We start from the raw sequence: 14,694 nt of genomic DNA on the forward strand, positions 1-14,694 counted from the left end.
CCCCCCTCTCCAGCAGCTAGGTGCATTCACTATAGACCTGGTTTTCAGCCAGCATAAAACAAATTTTCAAGATTGTGTTGATTTATATTATATATAGCTACCTACAGATCATAGAGCAGGTTGATTGATAGCTATTGAATTGATGGACAGATATAGATTGATACAAGTGAACTACAAAGCCCAAATGTTGAAATCTGGCTTAGACAAGATCTAAGGAAAATAAAATCTCATGATTTTTGATGGAAGGGCAAATACAATTTCTGAAAGCAGAATCTGGCAACACCTCCTCATGCAGCATGGGGGCTCTCATCTCTTCCATTGACAGTGTTTTATCACTGCACAAGCAGTTCATTTTTTTCCAGGGAAGATAGGAGCCAATTTTGTTTGCAAGCAGAGGATAACTGGCTCAAAAAAGCATACGAAGCTCGAGAGCCAGCTTCTAAGAGCATTTGCAGCACCATTCTCCAAGTGCTCCATTTCGCATAGCCCGTTTATTGCCAAGTAACTCAATTATTCCTGCTCTCTTAGGTATGACCCCTGTGCTGGTAACACACCCATAATGAGCCTGCTGTGCATTAGGGATCCTCATACAGCTTCTCCCCACCCTCCTTTATCTACTTATCCTCCCCATACATCACCAGCTCAAGCCCAACACAGTCCCAGGCAAGCTCCTTATCTCAACCTACTGCCAATGAAGCAACCTCAAGCACATTTGCCCAAACCGGCCAAACCAGGCACAGATTATTCCTTTCCAACTCGCTGCAGACTCAAACAGGCCAGGAACAGTTTTGCAATGGTGTTCCAAGTCATGAGCATCCTGCATCTCCACATCAGGAATTCAGAGGTTGGAAGGCAAGAAACTGGTTTGGTGCCCTTGTCTATTCTCAAGCATTGCAGCTCAAAGAAAGGCAGCGAGAAGCATTTCAGGACAAACACAATGCCCGCAGTTTGTTTTCCCAGAAAACTTTACCTTCCTCAGTGCAGGGTGCTGAAACTCCAAGCTCCGTTTCTCCCATCTCTGGGCATCACTGTCAAAGGCCAGAACAGGTAGCAAAGGTCTCAAAGAGAGAGAAAAAAAGCATTAATTTGTTAAATTGCATGTAAATATTAGTCACTGACAGTCTCCAAAATGAGATATGGAGATGTATGGTGTTACTAAACCTCAGTAAGCAGAGATTGAAGCAGATATGCGCCTCATGCAGAAGCCCATTGCACCTTTGCACGACACTCTGAACACAACCACCCAGCGACCCGCTGGTCGTGCCTTCCTCCCTTCTGCAATCACACTGGAGAAGTACTCTTTATCCATATCCTTTTGGAAAAAAACATGGAAAAGTAAGGAAGTAAAAGGAGTGCTATAGCTCACTTGCGCATTTTTCCCCCCAGATATGACAATAAAAGCAAAGCATGATAAACCCTTTGCTTGAAAGAGGCCACATTTCAGCTGTGAGAAATTCCTTGGTGTGTTTTCCTGAGCCTTAGGAAAGGTTTTCACTAGAGATATACAAGCGCTATTGCAGCAAGCCATTTTGCAAGTAGGTGTTGCTAAAATAATGCCTGCAACGGAAGATTTTAAAGGCAAGGAGAACTGGCACCCAGGAGTCCTGAAGCAAAAGCACCCCATAACCCCACTGCTTGCAACACCAATATCAATACGTGGGAACCGAATCCCTTTGGCAACACTACGTGGGCAGAAACTTGTGAAACAAGTTCCCCAGGTCAGCAAACGCCAGAGCAGAGACGCGTCCGGAGAGCTGCGTGCAGGGAAGAGCGAGGTTATGGACAGGGCACTAGCAAATTAAGCCAGGAAGAAATTAAATCAAGAGGAAGCAGGACTAAGCAGTTACAAATGACATCAGACCAGCCACTGCCAGGAGTGTCAAATCTCAATGATCACATTGGCATCTCTTCTTGTGTCTCTGCCCCACCAGGAGAGCAGCCACCCCATGCAGACGATCCCTCAGCAAGGAAGAAGCTTAGCAAGATGCTCCCTTGCATGAATGAGATCAACTCAGGATGCCCCAAGGGCCGAGCAGGCTGCCTGATATCACAGGTCCCTAAAGCAAGAGGAGAGTTTTCTCCCTGTGCACGATATGGGGAAAATAATCTTCAGGAGTCACCGTATTTTTGGGCCTGACCCATTCGCCTCTGGATCTCTCCAGAACCTGCTGTCCTCCAGCTGGAGCCCACGACTGCAATTCAAGGTCTCTCAACTGCAAACAGTGCATGCCCAGAGCATGTGCTCCATTTCATACACAAAATTAGCACCGTTCCCCCAGACAGCAGGAAAAATGAGCAGCTTGGGGACTCTCATTAAATGAAAAGTGATGTCCTTCCACTCTGTTGATTTGCCAACTGAAAATCTAATGGAGCTTCTTTGAGGAAGGAGAGCAAACAACGGGGACTAGTTCTCCTCCTCGTTATAAGTATGCAAGACCATCCTTTCTCAAAAAACCGAGTCCATGGGGCTTTGGAGGCAGTTTCTTAGCTCAGCTGGCTCATACCAGCATTCTTGATTTCTCAGCCACACATCATAGGGATGCATTTATTCTATGGTATACCTGGACTCTTACAGTAAGTTAACACTTTGTACCATCCCTTGGCCAAGTTCAGAGAAGCTTTTCTGGTACCCAGTAGGACTTCTTCGCAGGTGCCAGGGGCTTGCTGGTAGAGGCCCCTTGTTTTCTCTTTGCAATCACACCAATGAGAAGTTTTGTGCTGGTCAAAGAGGTTTTCCCTGCACTCAAGCAGGGCAGCAACATTGTGCGATGACAGATGACCAGAAAAACAGCACCCTCCTCCCCAGCTCGATCCCAAGAGCAGCCTCAGCCAATGCTCTCTCTTCGCCCTGCAAAGTGCCCAATCTTCCCATTCTTTTTCCTTTTCTGTCCCTCTTCTGGGGCCCACGACCTCCAGCTCTATAAACCATGCCAGCCTCAAAGCTAAAAACCTCCCAACTGTCCCGCTGCAGACAGGGGTGCCTTTTCCTCAGGGTACAGACTGGGGGAAGAGCTCAACGGGTGCCAGAGGAGAGCAGCACCGGCAGGCGATAAGGGCCGTGTTTGCTCAGACATACAGAGCATAGGTTCATGGTTATCTAAACAGGAGCCTAATTAATCACACTTACACAGGCAAGGCCATAAATAGCCTCAATTTGCCGAGCACACTGTGGGCTTTCACCTCGTGAAAGCAAGAGATGTTTAAACACCCCTGGTTCTACCTTGCAGAGTGGCACTTCCATGTGCCAGGCTCCTTGCAGGGAGCACTGCTAGCAGCTACTTGACCGTACATTAAACCATCCCAGGGATCAGAGGCACTAAATTCACAGACAACACCCTCGAGAGGACGCCCGGACAGCATTTCTGGGACAAAACAGGGAAAAAAGAGCATGTTGCAAAACGCAGGCAGGCAGAGCCCGGCCTGTAGGATTAGGAAAGTCACCTTCCAGCTGGTCCTTGCATGTACTGTAGTCAATATGTTTTTCGCAGCTGTGAGCTGCACCACACTCAGTTAAGCAGCATCTGAGTAAAAGTGGTAGCTGCAAACACATGCTGTGCCCACGGCCTTCCTGGAAGATCCCAGCCCATCTTTTTTTATTAGAAAAGAAAGAAAAGATCATATTTAATCCTCATTGCAAGGGAAAAGAGGATAGGAACTCATTAATTCAGCCAGTGCCCTAGCAGGTAGCAGGGACTGCAGCTCACGGCATTGCACGGAGGGTGTAAGGCTCTCGAGAGCCCGTGTGAAGAGAGGGGTTTGTCGAAGAGCAAGCAAGGCTTCATCCTTGCACAGCTTAACACCACCATCTGCTGGCGAAAGCCACATGAGCTCCTGCTGCCGCAGGGACACGTGGAATGCAGCTGTGGGAGTTAAAAGATGTAACGAGGGATTAAATTCCCACGGGTTGCCGAGTTTTTGACCACTTCACTGTAGATACTCCATGACGATAAAATCCACACTGAGATAGAAACGCTGGGTCAAAGCCATAACCAAGGTCACACAACAACTACGCTTTCCATGCTGGTGAAAACAGACTGAAGCACCCATCAGCAATGCCCATCTCCAATTAAAGCAGCTTCAGAGCTGGGCATTTAACAATAAAGTTCCCTAACATCTGTATTAAAGCAGAAATTCATTGGAAAAAAGATCTGGATGAGGATGGAGGAGATATTTAGGAAGTTTACAGTGCTGCACTAAGTCTGTGCACATCAGTTTTCAACAGGTTTTGAGCATTTAATTAGTGATCTTTCTAGAACCTGCAGCCAAGACATTAGTTTTAAGACAACCTGACGATTGCATTGCACTTAAGCAGTGTAATTAATTACACAGCTCCAGCCCAGCAGGGAATCAATTCAACACGCCTGCAACAAAGCAAAGTGGAACTAAACCCGATTCTTGAGCAGGCGCTAAATCACAGGGATTACACGGAATGAAAGGCCGCCTAAAGGGACTGAGGCACCACGTAACCTGCTCGAGGAGATCCCAACCTCCCGCTGCACTGCGCTGAGAAGCAGCAAATTAAATCCCTAAATCTCAGGAGGCGCCTGCATTCCTGGAGCTCCCGCTGTCCCCGTCTCCAAGCAGCTTGTGGAGATAAACAGCAAGTTCTGTCAGAATTAGGGTTTTAACAGGATAGCCTTGTTCAAAATCAGCAATTTCTGGGACAGAGATGGAATAGAGAGCATCTACTGCTTATAAAGCCAGAGCCACGGCTACCGCAAGCGGGACACTATTGACTCCTACTCAGCTGTGACAACTCAGACCCCTCCATAATTTGCTATGGCCACCAATTAGTTTATTAGAGGCTCCCTGTGAGTTGTGGACTCTCATGATGATGGAAGATGAAGTGCGTTATTTTTTTTAACATGTAATTAATGTTTCCATCTGCAATTTCACCCTTCACACTTGGCTTAGCCCAGACTCAGGAACACACTGGTTTGCTTTGTCTTTGGACCAAGCCGCCCTTGATCACACACCAAGAACATTGCTGCAGCTACACACAGCTGGGGGGCTTCCACCAGGCATTAATTGTGCTTTTTATTAACAGTAGTAATTGTTGAACATGATTGTTCTGAATTTGAGCCAAAACACGCTTTCAGAGGCTCTGGAACATGTTTTTTTAGCATAGCTCAAGCTGCGCAGCTCTGCGGCAAAACCAACTCCAGGACATTTTGGGCAGGAAACTGTTGCTGTTTGGAAATGCTGTGGGGTCTCTGCAGGGAGGTACCCTTTGGCCGTGAGCTCTTGGTCCTAGCAAAGGGGAAGCAGGAAGTCACTTGAGAGCCCTAGTCCAGGGATCCCAACTCAGAGAAGGGGAAAGTAGGGAGGGGAGAAAAAAAGAAAAGCAGGGGGAAACCCCAAACACAATCTTTGAGCTGTTACTGTGACTTCTTGCTGGAGTGACCACAGGCTGCTTTTCCACTACTGTTTGGCACTAGATAGGCAATATTTGTACTGAGTCACATACTCCAACAAATCTCCTAGTCAAAAGCTTAGTGCTTCCCCTTAAAAGATAATTTCATCAAAATATTTTCCTTGGTTAAGTTATTTTAATATGTCTCCAGACCCTATTTATATACCATTTCCCTGGAAACAGGGTGGCTTGCAATAGGAAACTGGGAAGTCTCTATCCAGCATCTCCCCAAACACCCCGTTAAGACAGGAATAATAATAGAAAAAAATGCCGACACACAAAACAGGTTAAAAAAAAAAACACCCTGAAAATAAACAGAAAGTTGCTCCCACAGGGAAGCCAAAATGATTGAATCAGAGGGCCTCAAGCCACCACACAGTTTCTCCTCCACATGAAGGGCAATGGGAACATCATCACTATGCGAGGGGGACCATAGGTACCCCAGCAGACCCTACCGAGCAATCCCACTGCAATGAGTTGGCATTTCCCTGTGGAAAAAGGGCAGGCTGCAAGCCCCTGGGCAGATTTTTAATTTATTTTTATTTGGAAACACTGCCAGCCCCATTGCCAACAGCATTTTAGAGAACTCGCTCACTTTCTCAGGAGCCCCCCAGGCTCCCCCTCTCTCACCCACCTCTGTGGAATAGCTTGTTCTCATCTGACAGGTCGGTGACAAGTTTCACAGCCCACCAGAAGCCCAGGGGCTCCCAGGACACCTTTACTTCCAGTCCACACCAGGGTAGGGTCCTCCAGAGCTTGCAACCTCCATCCACCTCCCTCCTGGCTTGGGACACATGCAGGACACCTAGAGCCTCCTGCTCCTCATTTTATCTTCTGTTTCTCTGATGTTCCTGGGGAATACTTTGGCCCTTTTTCTTGTTGCTACTGGGTCTGCAGGCCTCCTAAAGCCTGTGAGAACGTGCAGGCCTGCCCACAAGGCTCCCCATGCTCTGCCAGCCCTGCAGGCAGCCACAGAGCTCAAGCTAGGGGACTGCAACCCTCCCCAGCAGCTTTTCTTCCAGGAAAGATGTTCAAGAAAACAGTCAGTCCCCAGCTGCAGCACCCCAGGCGCTTCTCAGACACCTCAGGGCAACTGGGATGCTCCAGTTTCTTTGTCTTTCTCTTCTGTCTCTATCCACAGCATCCTCCCTGCGCTGCCATCCAGACCCATTCTCCAGCCAATGTTTCCTCTCCTGCTCCAGGGCAGGACTGGCAACCCCTCACCCTGTGCCAAGGGCTCCCAAGGACAGGGGACACTGGAATACAGTTACTGGCATACCAGTACTACAGGCCCATGTCAGTGCCAAACTCAATGAGGGCACATCACTGCATGCACTCATAGACACACACTTCCACATTGACCTGCACAAAATGGGACGCATCAGGGTTTGGATTTCCCCCAAATCACCACAACTTACCAGCGCACAGCAACAAAGGCCATTTTCACTCCAGGTAGCTGGGCAGTGTCTTCCTTGGCTTATCACTCTTAGCACTCACAAATAACCATAGGCAGCCCCCAAAGGTTGGTTTTTTTGTTTGTTTGTTTGTTTTTCTTCCTCTATCCTGTCTGAGTCACAACTATCAGGCAAGGTCTTAGCCCAGCTCCATACTTTCCAAACTCTACCTTGCCCCTCACCTTTCATTACTGCCCCCAGACAGGATTTACCACCTCTTCTACCTACAAACTAACAAAACCTCTTCAAGCCTCCTACTAAAGCTCCTTTAGTGCTGGATAACCTGGTTTTAATCATTTGTTTCACCTGGGAAACAAGTAACACCTGGCTCAGATGAAGGTCAATCAAGCCTTCTTGTTAACCTGTTATTTCAGGGCATGGAGATTTCTAAAAGCCTCTTACACCTACTTGTACTAAAGATTCTGGAGTAAATCTCTGTAATAAAATGCATGAATCACTTGTGATTGGGGTAACTTATAGCAAAGGGGCAATAGGAGACCTGCAGGCCTCTAGAGGAAACCTTTCTAGGAGAACACATGCATTGCACATTCCTGACTTGCTCTTGTGCTCTTGTCTTTTAGAACTGAAAAGAGTAATTTTCTTGGTTGGAAAGATGATCCTGAAGGCAAAAGATCTATGCTTGGCACAAATTAGTTACTAAGGGTTCTCAGACACTGGATGAGGTTCCTGTAGTGTGGATGTGATGGGGACCAGTCAAGGGAGAGCAGAACACAAGTGCTAATGGGAGTGGAGCAAGAAATGAAGGAATGGGCTGAGAAATAGCAAGCAGGTTGTGACAAATCCATGGTAAGAACTGGCCACCTTGGGCAGGATGGAGGGAGAGATTATGATGTCTTGGACTGTGATGGATGTAGAAGAAAGCTATACTGCCAGTTTGATGTCCCCACACTTTGCTTCTCCACTCTGCCCTACCAGCCTCCATCCTGGCTGCCTGTGTGAAAAAGAGAAATTAGCCCTTTGTTCCTGCAAGCTGTGTCTTATCTGCAGAGCTCCTGAGAGAGCCAAATGTCCAACAGAGATTCAAATTCACATGGCAAACAAGAGAAAAAAAAAAGAGGGAATTACTGAAGACAGTCAGGCAGACAGTCTTGTGAGAGGACAGGCTCAGGACCTAGCAGCAAGAGGGTGCAAACCTGGGGCTGTGATGTGCTGGGGAATTGGCACATCAAGGCCATCAGAAGGAATTGGGGGAGACTTAGCTAGCTCTAGGAGACATAAGGCTTTATTTCTCTCTTCTCTAACCAGTCCCAGAGTAACTGAATATCCACCAGATATCCATTGAGAGAAATCCTGAACCCCAGCCATGCATTGGCACATGGACATAGCAGAGACAGAACTTAATGAGTTGAGATTAGACAGCTCTATAAAGTCAAAATTATACTACCAGAGCCGCAAACCATACTTTGAGCTGCGTACGTCCTCTCCATACCAAGAGATCTTGGAAATTTAATGCCTAAAACTGAATCTACCAAATGCAATTTTCCTTTCCCATCAGCTCTTGTCCATACTGCTGCATTAATCATGCCCAGACAGCTTCGTGGCACCGAGACCCCTTGGCACATCACTGCCTGGGGTCATGCTGCTGCCCTCCAGAGCCGGGTGGCACTTCCAGGCTGCCCACTGGGACCCATCCCCAGTCCCTGCCACCTCCCAAGCTGTCTGCATGAGCTGGCCAAGGACTAGCGGTTTAAGAGCACAACTGAGCTGCAGTGCCGGAGGACATTCCTTGGCTCTGCTCAGTGCACTGGTTTAGCTGCAGTTCCTCAGACCACTCCTTTCCTGTCTTTCATAGCCAATGTCTCTTTGATGTATTTCCAGGCTAGGTTAGATAATAAAACTGCTGTAGCAAAGGGACCCTCACTTGACCGCTGCTCAAGGAGAACTTCCCATATGCACCTCTGCCATGATTGCTTTTAATTGGTTTCATGCAGAGGAACGGAGTATCTGTTTTCATCCCTCCTGTAAAACAGCAATACAACCAGGAATGGCCAGAGCTGCTCGCAGACTGATGTGGCACAGGGAAGGAGAAGCCAGGCTAGGAGACAAGGGCACTCCTGTATTACAAACCAAAACACGATGCTCTATGTGGAAAGGCAAACCCAGGCACTGCCGGCCATGCTGTTTGCAAGCTCACCCTTCTAAGCAAGCATGGGAACGTCCATGGGAGCTGCAACAGCATAACAAGCTGCAGCGTAGGCATACTCTACGTGGAGAAGCCCTCAGTGAAAGAAAAGAAAAAAAAGCATTTTCAAAGAGATGGATTTTCAGAAACATTTAACCTGAGACCACTATGGGGAAAAAAACATCAGCAGTACCAAATATAGGTGTCAGTACAATTTTTCTTCCCAAACAAGCAATCTTTGGGTATTTAAAAAAAAAAAAAACTCTCGTTCTCAAGAACATTCCATCCCTGAATTCTCTGCACAAAGCTTGGATCGGATGTCTACTATTCATATATTTTTCCCTCTTGGATTCAATATTAGCTGAGGAGCATTATCGGCAGGAGTTAGAGACGGAAATAGGAAATGAGATGGAAATTGTTAACAAGAGGGGAAAACAGTTTAAGGAGGTTGGTCCTTCTAAGAACTGCCACTTTGTAGTGCCTATGATTTTCTGACACTCACGCACTGAGAACAGAATAATTTTAACCAAAGGTGACTTTGAGGCATCTCGGTATTCGTTATTTCTAATGTGCTGTACCCATGCAGAACACGAACGTGGTCCTTGTCCAGGAAGACGACAGTCTAGCTAAATATGCCCTGTTTTGGAGGAGGGAATGCACACAAAGCTATTGCCAGGCTAGAGGGCTAATGGGATAGGGGCATGATGTGGAAGACGGGCACCCCAAAACCAGTTCTATCAGGTGCTGTCCTGATGGGGCTGTAGCTCCAGCAGTAGTGAGACCGAGAAAGGCGGGTAGTCCCCACTGCCAGATGGAGAAAGGTCATGGCATACGCGCTCTCACTCACCAATGCCAACCAACATCATTGTGAAGTGAGAAGTCCCAGCACCAGGAACAAGCCCAGGCATTTGAACATCATGAGGGCTGAGAAAATTGTTGAACGTAAATTATGCACTCATTAAATATGTCTACTACTTCTTGCCAGGCCTGCCCCGGCTAATCCTGCTAGGAGAAAAGGGAATAGGTTGTGCCTTAAAATCCTGAGTCTACTTCCAAACTTCAGGAAAGACTCTACCCTCCTTCAAATTTCATCCTCACTTGGACTGCTGAAGTGTGTCCCTGCCAAAGGGGGAATGTGGCCCAAAACATCTGTATGGGCCAATGCAGATGGGACCACTTACAGCTCTTTTATCTGTCTGAGTAGTTTTCCAGGATGAGATGACAGGGAGATGCCATTGCTCTCCAGAGTTACATCTTGCATCCCCTGTACTCTATGCTTAATGCTAATAATCAATAAATAGAAAACACAGAGGGAAAAAATCGGGTTTCAGCTTAATGTGAGTTCCTGCAGGCACTCATTAAACAGATACATCTGCTACTGTGAGTCAGGAGGATGCTGAAGAGCAGATCAGTGCAGCAGACAGTTTTCAGCACCTCTTTCCAATTCTCTTTTTCCATTTATATTGTACTGGATTCCATTTCTTATCTTATTCCAAATGATTTCTCCATCCTGAAGATCAACCCTATGGGGTTGTACAGTAGGGATCAACCCTATTGTACTCGTATGTAGCAGTATTACTAAAAACCTGGTCATACGCTAGACCATACCAACATCCCACCGGCTATAAGGCAGGCTCACGAGGGGCATAGACACTTACAGTAGAGAAAACCACTAGTCATGTTCATATGCCAACTGCAGAGTGTCATACACAACTGAGTTTGCATGATTTGAAGGGTTACTTCTTTTCTCCCACACACTCAGGCATGAGAACTCCTCAACTGCAGCAATTACAAAATGAACTGGGCTACTGTAAATATCATCAATGTACCATGTCTGACTTTACTCTCTCAGTAGCCCAAAGTGGACATAATTACAGCTTGCTCAGACTATGGGAGGGTAAGTTCTCTTGACTGTCCAACCCAGTGATTTGTTGTCTGATCCTACCCTAACCCTAGAGACAGGATTCAACAGTGGATGGATTTCTTTGGTTCCCCAAGGAGATGTTTGAAAATATTACACATAAGGATAAAATCTAGTCCATATTTTTGCCGTTGATATTATGACCACTTCGCTGGTACCCCCTTTTCAGACTCAATTAATGCACTCAATGGAATCCTCAGGTTTAAACCAAGGATTTGATCAAAATGGGGAATGTAAACCTGAGAATATAGTATTTAAGTGATCCTGCTGTCAAAAGCTGTCTGCGCAGCTCTGACAGGCCAAGAGTCTGTGGCTTTGCTACAGAGAGAGCTAAGCTAATCTTGTCTTTCCTGGTTTTGGTTTTGGGCTCCCTGCAATTTGCTTCAATTTGCAGGCTAAATTGAAATCCAGCAAAAACACTGTGTTTGCTTTCAGATTAAAAACAGTCAGTCATGCAGGAGCTAGTATCTTTTCCCCTCAAAATAAAACAAATCTCTGTGCTGCCTGTTGAAAGGGAACCTAAAACTGAATCTTATCTCTCTATCAAAGATTCATTTTGGCTTGATGCTCCTTAACCTACCTCCTCCATTGCTCTGGAGCAATGTATGCAGGAACTGCTCCATTCTTTAGTGCTGAGTAGATCATGCAGAAGGCGCAAGTTCACAGGCATTCTCCAAAAGTCATCTCATATCAACCATCCACCCTATAACACCTGGGATATGGCTGTGGTCTGCAGTAGGAATATTTTTGGACTGTCACCTTAGGGCACATTGCTTTGATGCAAGACCATAAGCGCAGCAGGAGCCTTTCTGAGCAAGGAAGAACCACCCTTTGCCCAGCAAGATGCAGGCTGAGGTTCAACAGTAACAGGCATCAGGACAGCACAGGTGTAGCTCTATATAATTCATTCCTAGAGAGTCTTAATTGGCAGCTGAGTGTGTCCATAGCTACCCTTCTGCTCGAAAGAGTGTCACCTTTGCAGGGATGAGGCGCGAGATTTTTTTTCCAAACGATTATCTGCATTCCCAACATTTGTAGATGACACACGCTGTGGGGAATGAAAGGCATGCAAGCAAGGGATGGAAGGGTCCTTTGCTTACCCTTTTAGAAACAAAACTGGAAAAGGGGGCTCCAGCTGGGATAATGAATCATTGCAAGCAAGATAAAAGCATTTATGCATGCTGGAAAGGTGCTTGCAACCATGCTGAACCAGCTGCCCTTAACCTATACAGCACCCAGAGAGCACGTCTGCGCTAGGTGCAGGAATTGGTGTCTTGAACTGGATCCAGGCTCACACACCTCTAAAGCAATGTATGTAAAAGCAGCATTGTCCTCTGAAATGAAAATCCTTAGCACCTCAGGAAAGAGGCTGCACCACTATCGTTTTAATCTACCCAAAGAGTTAGTAGCTGAGGTCCTGCATAGGGTGTTAAGGGTGACCTCGCCTGACCTAGAACTTGCAGGTTGAAGCTTTGCTGTGCACTTTCTGTGCAGCTGAGCATCTCTAACATATCTTCATTTCTGACCTCTCTTCCTTCACTCACATCTTTTCTGCCACAACCAGAGCAGACATCTCCTAGCAAGACACGAACCTCAAACCTTTCTCATGCAGTTACATTTGATCACTTGTCACCTCAATGTATGTGGTGGTCAGAGCATACCTAGAAGCTTTTATTAAACTAGCTTTCCCACACTGTTGTTGCTGCCCTGCTTTTCCTATCTAATTAAAAACTCATTTCCTGAGGGATACATATCTCCCAGAGGGGAAACAATAAGAAACATTTGGTAATCACTAGCCTGTGCTATAAGTTTATTTTAAGGCTATAATTGCTGGGAGTCGCAAGAGGATTTGGGGGTTGTTTGTTGTTAGAGCAGAAAGAGTCAAAGGACTGGCACTAGGGTAAATCCCTTTCATCCCAAGGCCACTGGTTCAAATCCAGCATAGGTCAATGGTGTCTGTACGTTGTCTTTTTCCAATGAGACCTCAAAGGTGAATGTAATATTAGTTTGGTAGCCCTCACAATTTCCTAAGAGAGAGATATAGGCTGCACAGACCTGCTGTCACTGGGTGACCCTGCCAGTAACTGCAGTTGTTGCCCAGACCGACATGAAAAGTGCTCTGTAAAATATTCATCTTGGGATGCATGCTCTTGGAGCAGGAATCAGCAGGCAATGCTTATGCAGCTCTGGTACCAGTCGCCTTGCAATTGCATTTAAGAGGCGGCTGCAAGAGGTGCACGTCACAGTTATCTTCTGTTCTCTCCCCCAATACTTATTTCTTTCCCAGCTCAGTAGGAGAGAGGTTGCTTTGAGATTCAGATTTGCCAAGGAGACCTGTGGGGTTTATTATATTAGAAGGAGAAACGGGCAACAACTGGCCTGACAAAAAGTGATGCACATCCTAATCAACTGCAAAGAGTAATGTGTCCCAGCTCCACATCTCTTCTCCTCCGTACCCCATTTCTTGACATTTTTCTCTTCTGATTTTCAACAGTATGAATGGTGTTTGTCCAATAGTCGCCAACTGAACTGAGTCCAACCGAAAAGTTGCCATGCAGATTCTCAGTTGATTTTCTGTGGTCTCCCTGAAAAAGCTGTTAAATGGGTATAAAATCTCTCTTTACTGGACAAGATCCAGGTGGATCTGCTCTGAACTTGGGAGACTCTTCCACAAGATCTAAAGGTATGGATTTGAGATCCGGTCCGGGCCTGTATTGAAATCCCCCATTAGCTGACCAAGCCTGCCAATCATTTGGGGTGACAAATCCCATCACACCCTTTTGAACTGCTAGCTCTAGGGACTGGCACATCTTCCTCATGCTCAAAGAGCTCCTAGGCTTTTGACACTTCCCATTGCAGCTTTGCACCTTGCTCCTTGTCCCTCTCACACTTATTTCCATGAAGTCGATGATGTTTCCGCGCGGACACAGTGCTGTCCTGATGGCTACATGACATCTGAGACCGCAGTGTGGCTGGCCCAGAGCCTGAGAGCTGCTTTCCAGCCCGAGCTACATGCATTGACTCCCACGTGTCTCCACCAGCCTCAGAGGCACAATTGTGCATTTAGCTGCAGCCCAGTTGAGATAGGAATCTGCTCCCGCACTTGTAAATGCTGTTACTGCAAATCTGGCTGCAAGGGCAAGTGGTTTCATTGGCTCTGCCATCTGGCAGGCTGAGTATATGCACCTGCCTTCTGAGGAACGTATTTTCCATTTCTGAATGGAAGGCTTCTTCTCAGACCTGGTGATGGCTCTTGGTTTGGCTGGGCTCAGCTCGGTTTCTTGGGAATGCCTGAGGGCACAGCTGAGCTTTGAAGCATGTAAACCTACAAGTCTCAAAGTTTATGAACAAAAAAAGCATAAAGTGTGCTTGGTCTTCGCACCTTCTGCACAACTGTGTGTTTTTTCAAACAAGTCCCACCCAAGCCTTTTAGAGGGCTCAGCATGGGGTTTGTAAACCAGGACAAGTTTATTTTTTGATGAGCAGAGCTAAATGACACAGCTTTTCTCACATCTGTTATTTAATTGACTGAGACATTTGAAATTAGACCTAGATATTTTTCTCACTCCATTAATATCCAGTGACCGCTGATTTCAATTTTGCACGAAGCTTTGGAGTATTTGCTGAATTAATAAACTACAGCCTTGTTGTTAAGGATCCTGGCAAGTTATATCAATAATAACCACAGACAGTTTGTGTTGAAATGCCATATGAACCCAACCTGCTTTTTTATCTAAATTGATTGGCTGTAGTTAAGTCTCCC

Source organism: Tinamus guttatus, unplaced genomic scaffold, assembly GCF_059628265.1.
Source record: "Tinamus guttatus ecotype Peru unplaced genomic scaffold, ASM5962826v1 Tinamus_guttatus_pri_ptg000218l, whole genome shotgun sequence".
NCBI classification, from domain to species: Eukaryota; Metazoa; Chordata; class Aves; order Tinamiformes; family Tinamidae; genus Tinamus; species Tinamus guttatus.